Here is a 13,784-nt window from a genome sequence, read left to right on the forward strand (position 1 = left end):
AAAAAGCCCTTTTCCCCCTGGCTTTTCCAGGCTTGGAGCTGTTTAGAAGCCAGATGTATTTATTTCTTTAATTGGATCCAGTGCCTAGACAGCTCTGGAGTCAGCTTCCTATGGAGAGGGGGGCATTACTTTCATTAAGGTAAATCAATGGAAAATAATACCTGGAGCTCCCCTGGAAAGGGTCAGGGATGGAGTAATCCCTTTATATGGAGGGGCTTTGCCAGCCTGCTCTTAGTCAGGCTTGTTCTTAACGGCAACAAATCCCAGTTTTCCTTCCTTTTATCCCTCCTAATTTTCTGTTCTCTGCCTTGTTGGGATTAATTGGCAGGGATAAATCACAGAAGAGGAGGAAAAATAAAAATGGGATCGTGCAAAGTAGCAGGACAAAGGAGGAGTTTTAGCAGAGTTTAATTTGTCTGGTGGGAAGTTGTTGTGGCTAATCCTGGAAGTTTAAAAGGTAAAAAAAGTGGGATGTGGACATGGACAGGGCATGAGCAGCATCCGGAATCTTCCGTGTCTGGGGCTTTCCACGCCAGAGGTGATCCAAGTCTTTTAGGGGATTGCATGGCCTGAATGAATGTTCAGCAAAATTCCTGTAAAGCAGGGATGCCTTGAAGGGGAGAGGATGGACTCATGGATGTTGCAGCCCATTCCTGGTTTCCCAAGTGCTTCCAGAATCCCAAATATTTGTCAGGAATGAGTGGTCAAAACAGGAGCTGGTGGTGCTTTAAAACAAGGAGCAGTGTGTCCAAATCCCATGGATTTGCTAGTGCTGGATGGGGCAGTCTGACTGACCCCTGATTAACCCAGGAGCTCTGTAAACTTGAGTCTAGCTAAGCCAGATTATCTGGAATTCCAAGGTTTCCTTGTCTGCTTTCAGCGATTGGAAAATTAATGGAAGCCAAAATGCCCAAATCCATAAATCCTTTGAACCAGGGTGTGCTTCCTTAGGGATCTTTCCCTTTGTAGAGTCACCTCGGCATGGTTGGCTTGGAATTTTGTTTTCCAAACCAGGATTGAGGAAGGTGTTGGATACTTCCTCTTGCCTGCACTTCCATCCATAAGGAATGTGTGGCACAGGGAATCTGGCAGCCAAAATTCCAGCCCTGGTGTATGGAATCCAAACCTGCCTTCTCCTTCCTGCTCCAGAGCCTCAGCCTGGACCTTCTGAAAATCCTACCAGGAGATAAAGTTTGGGTTGGGATTCTTCTACCATTTAGGAAATTTAGGGGAAATCATAGGATTTGCAATTTCCTGCTTTCCTCCTGTTTCATCCACTGCTCTTCCAAATTGGGAATGTGGAAAGGGACATCCATGAGCAGCTTCCAAAGGTCTCCACACCTTCCTTAACCCATCCATGGGAGGAGCCCCAGCTCCCCTGGAGGAGCCCAAACCTTTGGGGGGGTCCCTGTGCAGGGGACGCTTGAGTTGAGAGAAGTTGAGTGCTCAGAATGGAGCCACCAGCCATGGCTGATGCTACCAGTGTGGGTGAAGATGTTTTTGTGACCATCACAGCGTCCCTTTCCACAAATGTTTTCCCTGGATCTTACAGCTTTGGGTAGATGGAATGGCAGGAGCGGGAAAAACTTCTCAAAGTGAAGATCTCTATGGAATTCTCATCATCCTCTGGAGTTATTTGTTGGGTTTCATGAAGGGCAAGAAATCAGGAGAATCTGATGGGTAAATTGAAAACCAATCACTAATTCCTACAGCTTTCCCCATCTCTTTCATCCATCTTCTGCCTGGTTTTTAGGTCTAACACCTCAGTTTAGAAATGGAAATTTTAGCTATGATTCAGTTTTTGGGAAAAGACAAAATTGAGCTGAAGGTTCGGACGCCACTCCTGTTGGTCACCCGGCTCTGCTTGGAAAGACCTCTTGGACTGAGCTTTGCTGGCTCATGGAGCAGCAATGGAGTGGGTGGGTTGGGATTTTTCCTTGGAGCTCATCTTTTTTTCCAGTCTGTTCAACATCTGGGCCGCAGTGGGGCAGTGGTTGCGTCTCCTTCAGGCCCCGCGCGTCACCCCGGTGTGCCGAGCCTTCCCCCAGCATCCCAAAGGGTGGGAATCTGCGTAAATGGGGGATCTGGAGCATCCCCATGTGTGCAGAGGGTGAGGAACCCCTGGGGTCGCCATCCCAGAGGGAGGACGAGCGCTCCAAACTTCTGGATCTTTCCTTTTTTTCTCCGTCATCGAATTGTAATTACAAAATTATTTCGGGAGGATGGAGCGATTCAAGTCCCTCTCTTTAAGTTTTCCTGCTGCCGTAATTGGCAGCTTTGCCCCGATAAATCAGCAGAAACAAACGTGGTTCTTGCTCTTCATAAGTGAGGGGAAAAAATGAAAAAAAGAATCTGTATTTAATCAGCTTTTTGTTTCCAAGATGGCAGCTGCTTTGTATTTAATGGAAAATCAGGCTCTTCCCAATGGAAAGAATGTTATTCCCAAAGCGAATACAAAAGAAAATAAAACCCACAAAAGAGGAGGATGAAATATGTCCATATTTTTTTTTTTAGGTTTTTTTTTTTGGTCTCGTTCGTTCCAGTTTGGAGCCGCGCGCTCCGATCGCGGCCGGGCCACAGCTCTGCTTTCCATCAAGGATCTGGGAAAGTCTCGAATCTCGGGCACGGGGACCAGGAGAGAGACACGAATAGGACCAAAAAAATGAAGGCTACTTCATGTTCCTTGTCTACCTTTTGGCTTTGGGGAGATTTACATGGAATATTGGCAAGGAATTCTTCCCTGTGAAGGTGGTGAGGCCCTGGAATGGAATTCCCAGATTTGCTGTGGCTGTCCTCTGGATCCTTGGAAGTGTCCAAGGCCAGGTTGGACATTGGGGCTTGGATCCACCTGGGATAGTGGGAAGTGTCCTGCGCAGGGCAAGGTGGGAATGGATAGGATTTAATGTCTCCTCCCACCCGAACCATTCCAGGATTCTGTGATTTTGAATCCAGTCTCAGCTTCCAACCTGATGGGACATTTGGGATTAGGTGGTTCTGTGGTTATTGAGTGCCTGCAGGTAAACTCAGTGGTGAACCAGGATAAAGGCTGTAATTCCTAGAGTATTTCCTGGAGTTTCTCAGGGTGGGATGATGTCCCACCACAAACCCGGACTGTCAGGAATCTTTCCCACCCATGGCTGGTGTGTAGGTCCTTGAAGAGATCCTGCAACACTGCAGGAGCCTGAAGAGCAGCTGGATGTTCCAGCTCATTTTGGGTGATCCAAACTCTTCACCTAACCATTTCCATGTTCCTGACTCCCAAAAACCATTTAATTAAAAATATCCTGCCTTGCCTTTGGGTGTTGTACAAGGAAAAAGACGGAGACTGTGGAATCTTCTGTTTCCTTGGTTTTTTTGCGTGTTTACATATCCGAATTTCCCCCAGCAGCTTCCCAACTTTGCTGCCAACCCTGGAGCTTCCAGAGGAGATCTCTGCCCACTCTGGGCTCTTTAGGGCTCCAAAGGAGCTGCCCTGTGTTTGGCTGCGCCATCTGCGTCCCGAGGTCTTTCCCTTCCCTTCCCTTCCCTTCCCTTCCCTTCCCTTCCCTTCCCTTCCCTTCCCTTCCCTTCCCTTCCCTTCCCTTCCCTTCCCTTCCCTTCCCTTCCCTTCCCTTCCCTTCCCTTCCCTTCCCTTCCCTTCCCTTCCCTTCCCTTCCCTTCCCTTCCCTTCCCTTCCCTTCCCTTCCCTTCCCCCTGCCCCTCCTTCTGTTAATTTATTTTCCTATTTAACAAAAATTATCAAGCAGAAGTCACTCGTTGGCTCTGACACAGTGACAAATTGTATGTTCTTGTGCCTGCTTGTATCCCAAAGCCTTTGATATCCCAAATCCCACAATTTCCCGTGGTTCCAACCTCCTTGAGTTGTGCTTTTGCTGTTGGGTGTTTTTGCTTCTCCTTCTCAGGCTTCTCATGATTCCAAGACCTCTTGATTCCTTCAGAGGAAAAACCTTTCCATGTGGAGCTGGCTACTCCGCAAATTACTAAAGACCCCAAAAAAAAGCCCCAAACCGAATAAAACAGCATTAAATATTTTTAATAAAAGCCCCTTTCAGCCCTGTCTGCGGGAGCTGCTTGTGACCATCACCCCCAGTGTGATTTCCCTCTTCCCTGAGCTTCCCCCAGCTCCAGCCAAAATACTTCCAGCTGTTGACCTTGGGCATCTTGGGCACAGCCAAAGTTTTCGTCGTCTTTTGTTGGAATGTCAGGGATTTGTATCGTGGCTGGTTTATTTTTGGTGTGGTGAGGATAATTGCTAGGTTTGCTTTTCTCTTTTCTTCCCCCTTTTCCTTTTTTTTTTGTTGTTTGTCTGGTTGTCCTTGAGCTTCTGGTGGGAGCTCAGCTCTGCCATTTGTTGGTCCTGTTGCTGGATCCCGTTTTCCCAGAATTTCATCAAGGTGGGAAGTGTTTGCCTCTGGCAAAGGACACCCTATGGAGGTTTTTCCACACCTCTGGAATGCAACCACTAAAAGGGGCTCAGCTTCCATGGGAATTTGGGAGAGATCCTGGGTCAGGCAGGGAATGGGGCCTTCCAGGTTGGTTGGAGCTGCTCCACTTTTTGGCTCTTTGGAGTTTTCCAGATGAGTTGGTCTTTGCAGGAGACAAATTCCGCTTGGAATTGGGTTGATTGGTGCTGCTCTCTGTAGGTTTTCCATGGTGAACCTGAGATCTTCCATGCTGGGACATTCATGTCTCCTGAACTGAGATAGGGGTAGTCAAAGCCATGGCCAAAATCCCAGTTTTACTCAGGAAAAGCTCCAGGAGGAAAACTTTTGAAATCTGGTGATTTGCTGATGGCAGCGAGGGTTCTTCCATGGGTGACCCAAGGTTCATCTCTCCTGGACCATCTTTCTTCCTCTCAAACCAACAACTTCGGATCATGGGATCACTTCTGGAATGGCAGATCCTGGGCAGAAGGCTCCCCCATTCCTGGGAAATCATGGATGTCTGTCCTGGCTGGGAGTGGATGCTGGGGCTGTTGGAAGGGACGCTGCTGTCATGGTGACAGGGACATTGGCCATTCCATGTGTCCCAGTGTGGATGGAATCCAAAACGCCTTCCCAAACAAATGTGTGTGCAGACATCGCCTCTCTTCTTGAGTCATCAGGAGCTCCAAGGTCCATTGGTCCAAGGGTTGGAGTATTCCATGGATTCAAGGCTGAGGAGCATCCCACAAATCCAAGACTGAGGAACATCCCATTGGTCCAAGGCCGAGGAGCATCCCATGGATCCAAGATTGAGGAACATCCCGTTGGTCCAAGGCTGAGGAACATCCCATTGGTCCAAAGTTCAGGAGTATCCCATGGATCCAAGGCTGATGATCATCCTATTGATACAAGGCTGAAGAGTATTCCATGGATCCAAGACTGAGGAACATCCTATTGATCCAAAGCTGAGCAGCATCTCATTGGTCCAAGGCTGAGGAGTTTTCCATGGATCAAAGGCTGAAGAATATCCCATGGATCAAAGGCTGAGGAGCATCCCATTGATCCAAGTCTGAGGAATATCCCTTCCTCCAGCAGCCATTCCCATGTGCCCAGGAGCCCTGATCCACAAGCCAGCCTTGCCTGGAAGGTTTCCCTCCTTCTTCTTTTCCTTGGCAAATCCCAAAGCCACGTGAACGTCACCTCGTATCTTGGCTCCAGCCCCTTTTTCCAGCTCCATAAATCCACACAGTGGCTCCAGTGTTCGGCTCCTGGGATGGCTCCACGGAGCCAGGGATCAAATCCAGGTCTGCCAGTGGCTGAAGTCACTCAGGGCCAGTTGGTGGCCACACCACGTCAGCCACCCCTCGTGCCCCACGTGTGTCACGTCAATGCGGAGTGACAGCGCCTGGCCCACAGATGGAAACCAGGAATTGCTCTGCTCCTCTCCTCCTTCCATTAAAAAAAAAAAAAAAGGAACAAAAAAGGGATTTGTTCTTAATGAGTCTGCTGCAAAGCTGAGTAAATAGAACTAATTAATTGAAAGTTTTCTTGGTACCTGCAGGGTTTGTGTGGGATGGAGCCATGGAGGTTGGTGTGGCCACGGTGGTGATTGAGCTGAGCTCCAGCCTTAAGGAGACATCTCTGGGGGCCACCAAGCTTGGGGTGACATTGGCGACCAACCAGACACATCACTGGGGCTAGAGGTGTCCTTGCTTGGGCCTCTTCTCATTCCTTGGGCCCTCTTTGTCCTGGAGAACCCATTTCTTTGCAGGATCTTGAGTGCAGATCCACAGCTTTTGGATTATCACTTTTTTTTTTTTTTTTTTTTTTTTTTTTTGGTGAGGGTTTTGTTTGGTTTTGTGTGGTTTTTTAAACTAAAACAAAGCTGAAAACACCCAAAACAAACCAGAAAAAAAAAATCCAACCAAAAATCTCCACAAAAAACCCCCACTTGGTCCGGTTGAAAATTGACCTTTGGGCAATTAATGAAAGGTTTATTTTTATAAACCTCTTAAAAATATTTTTTAAAATTACAGGTACTCGCCGTTCATTTGTTTTGACGTTTTGGGAAACGTTTGTGCTTTTGGGTGATGGTTTGGGGTTTTTCTGTCACCTTCAGTGAGTGCAGAGCTGTTGTTTAAAAAAAAAGGCAAATCAGGACAGGACAGGCAAGGCAGGAAAAATTTCCAGAGCTGATTTACTGAATTTGCCCCCAGTTTAGGGGGATTTGAGGCAACCAGGGGATCCAGAGGCTTCTGGAGCAGGAGATGAGCCCTGGGAGGTCTGCAGGGTCTGAAGTCTCCATCTGTGGCCACAGAGAGAGGATCCACTGGGATTATCCTGGGGTTTATGCTACCAAACAATTGCTCATTATTTCCCCGTCACGTTTCCATCCTCTGCAAAACATCCCAGTGCTGCCTTATGGATTGGGAAAGTCAGGAAATTCAGTGTTGAAATTATGGGGACAACTTGTGGTGTTTATAGAAAATTGTACATTTAATACCAAAGGATTCCCATTTTTTGGCCTGCTTTTGTGCTGTCTGAAGTCCCTGGATTTTGCATGTCTAAATATCCTTAATCACATCAATCCCGATGCTTGTTGTGGGTGAAGAAGGAATTCTGCTGGTAGCTAAAAAAAATAATTGGAAACTCTGAGAGCACTTGGAGCCTGTCAGGCTTCGTTTTCTGTGGAAATGCTGTGTTAATTCCTTGGAGGGTCGCTGGGAGGGTTCTCCTGCTACAGCAGGAGCTGGGTTTGGATTTCTGGGACCACATCCCACCTGGTTGGGCCAGGGGAGGTGCAGGAGGCAGCAACAGGTGAAGGGAGGCTGTGGCTGCCCCTGGACCCCTGGAAGAGCCCAAGGACAGGGCTTGGAACACCCTGGGATAGTGGGAGGTGTTCCAGGGTGGACCTGGGTGATCTTTGGGGTCCAACCCAACCCATTCCACGATTCCCTGGCAGCCAGAGGCGCTCCTGCAGGGTGGCGGGGACTGGCAGCACTGTTCCTGATTGCATGTTAAGATTAATGGGTATTTATTTGAACAACCATTCCATTTCAGTAGCTCTTAATGAGTCCTTTGATAGCCAGTTCCTTAATTAACAAGGCAGCCTCTTGGCGTTTCCTCTCCCTAATTGGGAACAGATTGGCCGTGTCTAAACAAACGCTGCTCCCGGCAGCGGGGCCGGCTCCGGAGCCTCCGCGCGCACGGCCCTTCCCCACCAGGGCTGCCCCTGGGAGCCCAGAGCCTTCCCTGTCTGCCCAGGGATGGGATCTGCATGGAAAGAGAGGATTTCCTGGCTGATCTCCTCAAGCAGGATGGACATTGGGCTCTGGGATTGCCCAGGGAGAGTCCCAAAGCCTGGAGGTGCCACCTGGATGTGGCACTCAGCGCTCAGGGTGGGAACGAGGTGTGGTTTGGTCACAGATGGACGCTGGGCTCTGGGATTGCCCAGGATGAGTCCTCAGCCCTGGAGGTGCCACCTGGATGTGGCACTCAGTGCTCAGGGTGGAGATGAGGTGTGGCTCGGTCACAGATTGGACTGGGCGAGCCTGGAGGGCTTTTCCAGCCTTAGTGATCCTGTGGTGGTGTGTTCTGGTAGGAGCCCCTTGGCTGCATCTCTGGGAGAGCTTTGGAGCTTGGCTCCTCCTTTTCAGTGCTTGGAGTGGCCACAGGGAACCTTCTGGATCCTTCCTTTGTGTCCAGAGGGATCCTGATGGCACAGGGAGGGCGGTGGCATCTTGATCCACAGGGAACCTTCTGGATACTTCTCGGGTGCCCAGAAGGATCCTGGGTCACCTTGAGCCACAGGAAGGAACCTTCTGGATCCTTCCCATGTGTCCAGAGGGATCCTGGGTGGCACAGGGAGGGCAGTGTCACCTGGAGCTACAGGGAGGAACTTTCTGGATCCTTCCTGTGTGTCCAGAGGGATCCTGGTGGCACAGAGGGCAGCGTCACCTTGAAAGGTGTCATGGCAACCCCGAGGTTCCATCAGGAGCCATGGACAGAGGGATTCATTTCCAGGAATGAGCCACAAAACAATAAATCTGTGGATTTTGCTGGGATAACACCCTTGGAATGGCTTTGTTTGATTGAGGTTGGACCAAGGAGAAGTTTGGGCATCTTGACTGTGGAGATCTGCCAGCTTTCACCTATGATCCCCATTCTTCCCAGTGCAAATCCAGGTTTTGATGGGATTTGTGAAGGTCTTAAATAATGAATCACCCCACAGAGCTGTTCCTGGGATTGCTTTGCGTGGTTTGAAGCTCTTCAGTTTTCTGCCACGTTGGTAAAGGAGCCTTGGTGCCTTTGAGGTCTTTGTTTTCCTCTTTCCCTGCAGAGTGCTCAGCTCAGGGCTGCATTCCTGCTCTTTAAGCCCCATCCAGATCTCATCCCATCCTTTGGACAAATTGTTCCTGAGCTGGAGGGACCAGGGTGTCCAGGCATTCTCTCTCTCCTGATCAGAATGTCTGGGCATTCACTCTCTCCTGACCAGAAACTGGTGCCCAGGGCAGGTGTGGGTCGCCCTTGGAGTTCCTCCACAGGTTGATCTGACCCATGCTTGGGGTGTAACGGGGTTGTTCCTCTGAAATTTTGGTCAGTAGGGACAGAAAAGCCTTCCTGGGGTTTTTCCTTAGTGTGGTGTGGGAAAGGAGGGAACCCAGTGGGACCTGGGCAGGCTGGAGAAGTCAGCACAGGGGAAGCTCATGAAGTTCATCCTGAGGGTGTTCCCCTGTAGAAGAGAAGCTGTTCCTGAAACCCAGACAAGGCTGGAGCCACTCTGGGGAGCAGGACCAGGACATCACCAGTGCTTGCTCAGGGTGCTGGCACAGGGACAGCCTTTGGGAGTGCCCCAGGTTCTGCCACGCTCCCGAAAATCATCAGGGAATTAGCGCGGGGCCGGCTGAGCGCGGCGGCTCCTCTGAGCTCCCGACGGCCGCGGCGACACCTCGGGGATCCCGCTGCGTGCCAGGGCACAGCTCCTGGCACCGCCACCGAGGGTGGGGCAGGGCACCGTTTCGGGAGGGTTGGGCTGGATAACGATTTTGGGAGGGTAATGATTTTGGGAGGGTTGGGGTGGGTAACAATTTCAGGAGGGTTGGGGTGGGTAAGAATTTCGGGAGCATTGGGGTGGGTAATGATTTTGGGAGGGTAATGATTTCAGGAGGGTTGGGGTGGATAACAATTTTGGGAGGGTAATGATTTCAGGAGGGTTGGGATGGGTGATGATTTTCAGATGATTGGGGCGGGTAACCATTTCAGGAGTGTGATGATTTTGGGAGGCTAACCATTTTGGGAGGGTTGGAGTAGGTAATGATTTTGGGAGGATTGGGGTGAGTAACAATTTCAGGAGGGTTGGGGTGGGTAATGATTTTGGGAGGGTAATGATTTTGGGAGGGCTGGGTTGGGTAACAATTTCAGGACGGTTAGGGTGGGTAGTGATTTTGGGAGGGTAACAATTTCAGGAGGGTTGGGGTAGGTAATGATTTTGGGAGGGTTGGGGCAGGTAACCATTTCAGGAGGGTAATGATTTCAGGAAGGTTGGGATGGATAACGATTTTGGGAGGATTGGGGTGGGTAACAACTTCAGGAGGGTAACAATTTTGGGAGGGTTGGGGTGTGTAACCATTTTGGGAGGGGTAACGATTTTGGGAGGATTGGGAGGTAATGATTTTGGGAGGATTGGGGCAGGTAACCATTTCAAGAAGGTAATGATTTTGGGAGGGTTAGGGTGGGTAATGATTTCAGGGGGGTTGGGGTGGGTAATGATTTTGGGAAGATTGGAGCGGGTAACCATTTCAGGAGGGTAATGATTTTGGGAGGGTTGGAGTAGGTAATGATTTTGGAGGGTTGGGGTGGGTAATGATTTTTGGAGGGTTGTGGCTGTGGCAAACACGTCCATGCCATACTCAGCTCTGTGTGTCCTGGGCGAGTCCAGCTCGTCCAGCATTACAGGAAAACTCAAAAAAAAAAAAAAAAGAAACCAGGCAAAAAAAACACACCGTGAAGCGAAACCCCATCGTAAATAAGCTCCTGAGAGGCGAGGTGGGCATCTGTGGCAGGAGGATGTGCTCAATTCCTGCCAGCCAGAGCCATTCCAAGCGGGAATACAAACAGCCTTCAGCCGCAGCGGCAGCTTATTAGCGCTGAAATATCAGCGGCCGCGCGCTCGTTTGTCTCCTGTCAGCAGCAGCTGCTTATCCAGCAGATTTCCCGCTGTATTCCCGGGGAAATGGCCTGAAATTGATGTTCACAAGCCAGGGCTGACTTTATAAGGAGCTGCTGTAACTCGTGGAGCGCAGGGGTGAGGCAGGAAAGGATTAAGTCGGGTCTTATTTATAAGGAGTGAAAGCCATAAATTCTGGGAGGGTTTTAAATCTCGGTGCCCAGGGCAGGAGCTGCTGCTCATCCCTGGTGGTACCTTCTGTTCTCTGAGCAGACATTTAACACCGTGATTGAAACTCCTGTGGCATCTCTGAGTTCTCTGATAATAAATAAGGGGGGGAAAGGGATTCAGGCTTAAAAAGCAGAAAAAAAAAATTCCATATACTTTTGCTTTTCTTCAGATAATAGTGGATCTAAACTGTGAGGCATCCATGTGTTCTGTGAGAGGAAAAACTGGGTATTTTTAAAAGAAAAGACTTTTAGGTGTCTAAACCTCAAGGATGATGGAAGTTAAAGGTCATGTTCTCAGCTGGCCTGAGAAGATTCAGGTTCAGAATGAGGACAGTGGGCATTTGCACCTGAAACAGTTTTAGGCTTGGCCTAATCCTGTGTGGAAAAGGCAGAAGGAGGGAAGGCTGAGCCAGAAGCTGCTTCTGGGCTTGTTTGGATCTCCTTTGCCGTCTCTGTAATAAGTCCTGAGGTAACATTCCCATAAGGAACATCCTGAAGTGCTCCTTCTGTTCAGGGAAGCCTCTCAGAGTCGTGGTGCTGATGATGAAATTGCTTTTCCCATCCCATTTTCCCTGTTTGGGGCTTAATTATGTAACATTTAATCTCAGTTGGCTCCTTTTCACCCACTCGTGGGGTCACTTCTCATTCTCTCTCTCCTGGCCAGAATTTGTTGCCCCGGGCAACCTCCACAAGTTGATCTGACCCCTGCTTGGGGTTGTTCCTCTGAAATTTTGGTTAGTAGGGGCAGAAAAACCTTCCTGGGGCTTTTCCTTTATGTGGTGTGGGAAAGGAGGGCATCCAGTGGGACCTGGGCAGGCTGGAGAGGTGAGCACAGGGGAAGCTCATGGAGTTCATCCTGAAGGGTGTTCCCCTGGAAAAGGGAAAAACCCAGGGAATCCTCAGAGTCCCTGAAGGGGCTCCAGGAGAGCTGGAGAGGGACTGGGGACAAGGCCTGCAGGGACAGGAGCCAGGGAATGGCTCCCACTGGGAAAGGGGAGATTGGGCTGGGATCTTGGCAAGGAATTGCTGGCTGGGAGGGTGGGCAGGGGCTGGGCTGGAATTCCCAGATTTGCTGTGGCTGCCCCTGGATCCCTGGCAGTGCCCAAGGCCAGGTTGGACATTGGGGCTTGGTTTCACCTGGGATTTAAGATCTAACACAAACCATTCCATTGTTCACCTGGAAGTGAGAACCTCCAAGGCTCTTCCAAGAGTTACAATCCTCTGTAAATTCCCACTGATGTGAAGCATGAGCTGCTCCAGGGATTTTCTGCTGCTCTTCCAGGAAGGGTCAGGACCTCCATCCCCTGTCCTCATCAGGGTTCCAGGGCTTGGCTGCAGAGCTCTGATTTCACATCCTCTGCTTCCATCTGGGACATCCCAATGACACATGGAGGGCTTGAGAGCAGGCACTGGGAATGTCCAGCTGGAGCAGAGCAGGCTCAGGGGAGACTCATTGGGATTTGCTCCTCCCGAGGGGCAGCTGTGACAGGGCAGGACCTGGAGAATGCCTGGAGCTGTTCCAAGGGAGACTCAGGTTGAATTTGAGGGAAAGATTCCTCATCCAGAGGGTGCTGGGCACTGCCCAGGCTCCCCAGGGAATGGGCTCTGCCAGAGCTCCAGAAGCATTTGGATACCTCTCACATGGATGGTGTGGGATTGTTGGGGGGTCTGTGCAGGGCCAGGGCTTGGATCCACGATCCTGTGGGTCCCTCAACTCAGGATTTTCCCTGATTCTGTCAAAACTCCTCGGCCACAGCAAAAACTTTGAGTGTCTGTTGGAATTAATGAAGAAAAATCACAGCCGGGCAGCGCCGTACTTCCCGCAGCTCTCGGAGATGAGGAATTGGCACGAGCAGGGTTTTAAATAACCCAGCGTGTCAGAAAAGCACAAACAAATGATGAAAAGCAAAGAAAAAAAACCCAGAGCTCTGCTAAACTTTATGGTTGCCATGCTTCATCTTCATTTTGGTGCAGGTGTTTGTTGGGAGGTGAGTGATGGACGCTCCGGAGCCTGGGAGCGGCGGCGGGCTGGAGATGGAGCACCCTGCCCTGCAACGCACAGCTCGGCTCCTTTTTTAAATAAAAAACCCATCCTTCCCTCCTGCTGAAGATGGATGTGGCCTGAAGATCCAAACCAAGTTTGCAGAGCTGGGAAAAAAGCCCTTCCCAGCACAGGGATCAAACGTTGCCGTGCCGCGGTAGCGAAACCGGCGGTGCCGAGCTGGAAACGCGGCGTAAACTCCGCGTTTAATCCCAGTTTAAACAGAGCTTGTAAAGCGCGCCTGAGAGTCGGTGAGTGCTCCTAAGCCACTCCTTGGTGCCAGGAAAGCGTGTTAAGAGTCTTTTGTGAGTGTTTGAGGAGATAATCTCCTGCTGGAGCTGTTTTCGGGGCAGCACCGTGATCCAAAACCTCCCTGGTGGCGTTGCACACGCAGGCATCAGGATCGTTCCCTGTGGTGTCAGCCTGAGGGGTTGAGCTAAATCCTGCTCTGGTCCCAAAGGATTTCCCCATTTTTATGGGGTTAATTCCTGGTGCAGACCCTCTACCTGCCGTAGAGAGGGTCAGGTTGTGGGTGGGAATGTCCAAGGCCAGGTTGGACACTGGGGCTTGGAGCAACCTGGGACAGTGGGAGGTGTCCCTGCCATGGAATGAGGTGGGCTTTAGGGTCACTTTCATCCCAAACGTTCCGTGATGCCCTGATAATCAATGGGATGCTGTCTTGCCCGTGTTAGGACGTGACAAGAACATTTTGAGCTCTAAACACCCCAAAACTCTCCTGGATCTGAGCTTTTCCCAGCTGCACCCAACAAGGCCTAACCCTTCCCTCAGCCATGAGCACTTCCAGAGGGAATTCCTTTGGGAGAGGGTTGATGTGACCTTGAGCGTGTGAGAACATCCCATCACAGATGGGACACACTGAGGAGGCTGGAGAAGTTCTCAGGTGGATTCAACTGAGGAGTTCT

At 50.3% G+C, this 13,784-nt stretch overlaps 1 protein-coding gene across 12 annotated transcripts in view; it reads left to right on the forward strand.

Annotated features, from left to right (window-relative positions):
• Window positions 1–13,784, forward strand: part of EXOC6B (exocyst complex component 6B) — a 296,107-nt gene that overhangs the window by 203,971 nt on the left and 78,352 nt on the right. The gene's annotated exons all lie outside the window — the stretch shown is intronic.

The sequence above is a fragment of the Melospiza melodia genome, chromosome 5 (genome assembly GCF_035770615.1).
Source record: "Melospiza melodia melodia isolate bMelMel2 chromosome 5, bMelMel2.pri, whole genome shotgun sequence".
Lineage (NCBI taxonomy): Eukaryota > Metazoa > Chordata > Aves > Passeriformes > Passerellidae > Melospiza > Melospiza melodia.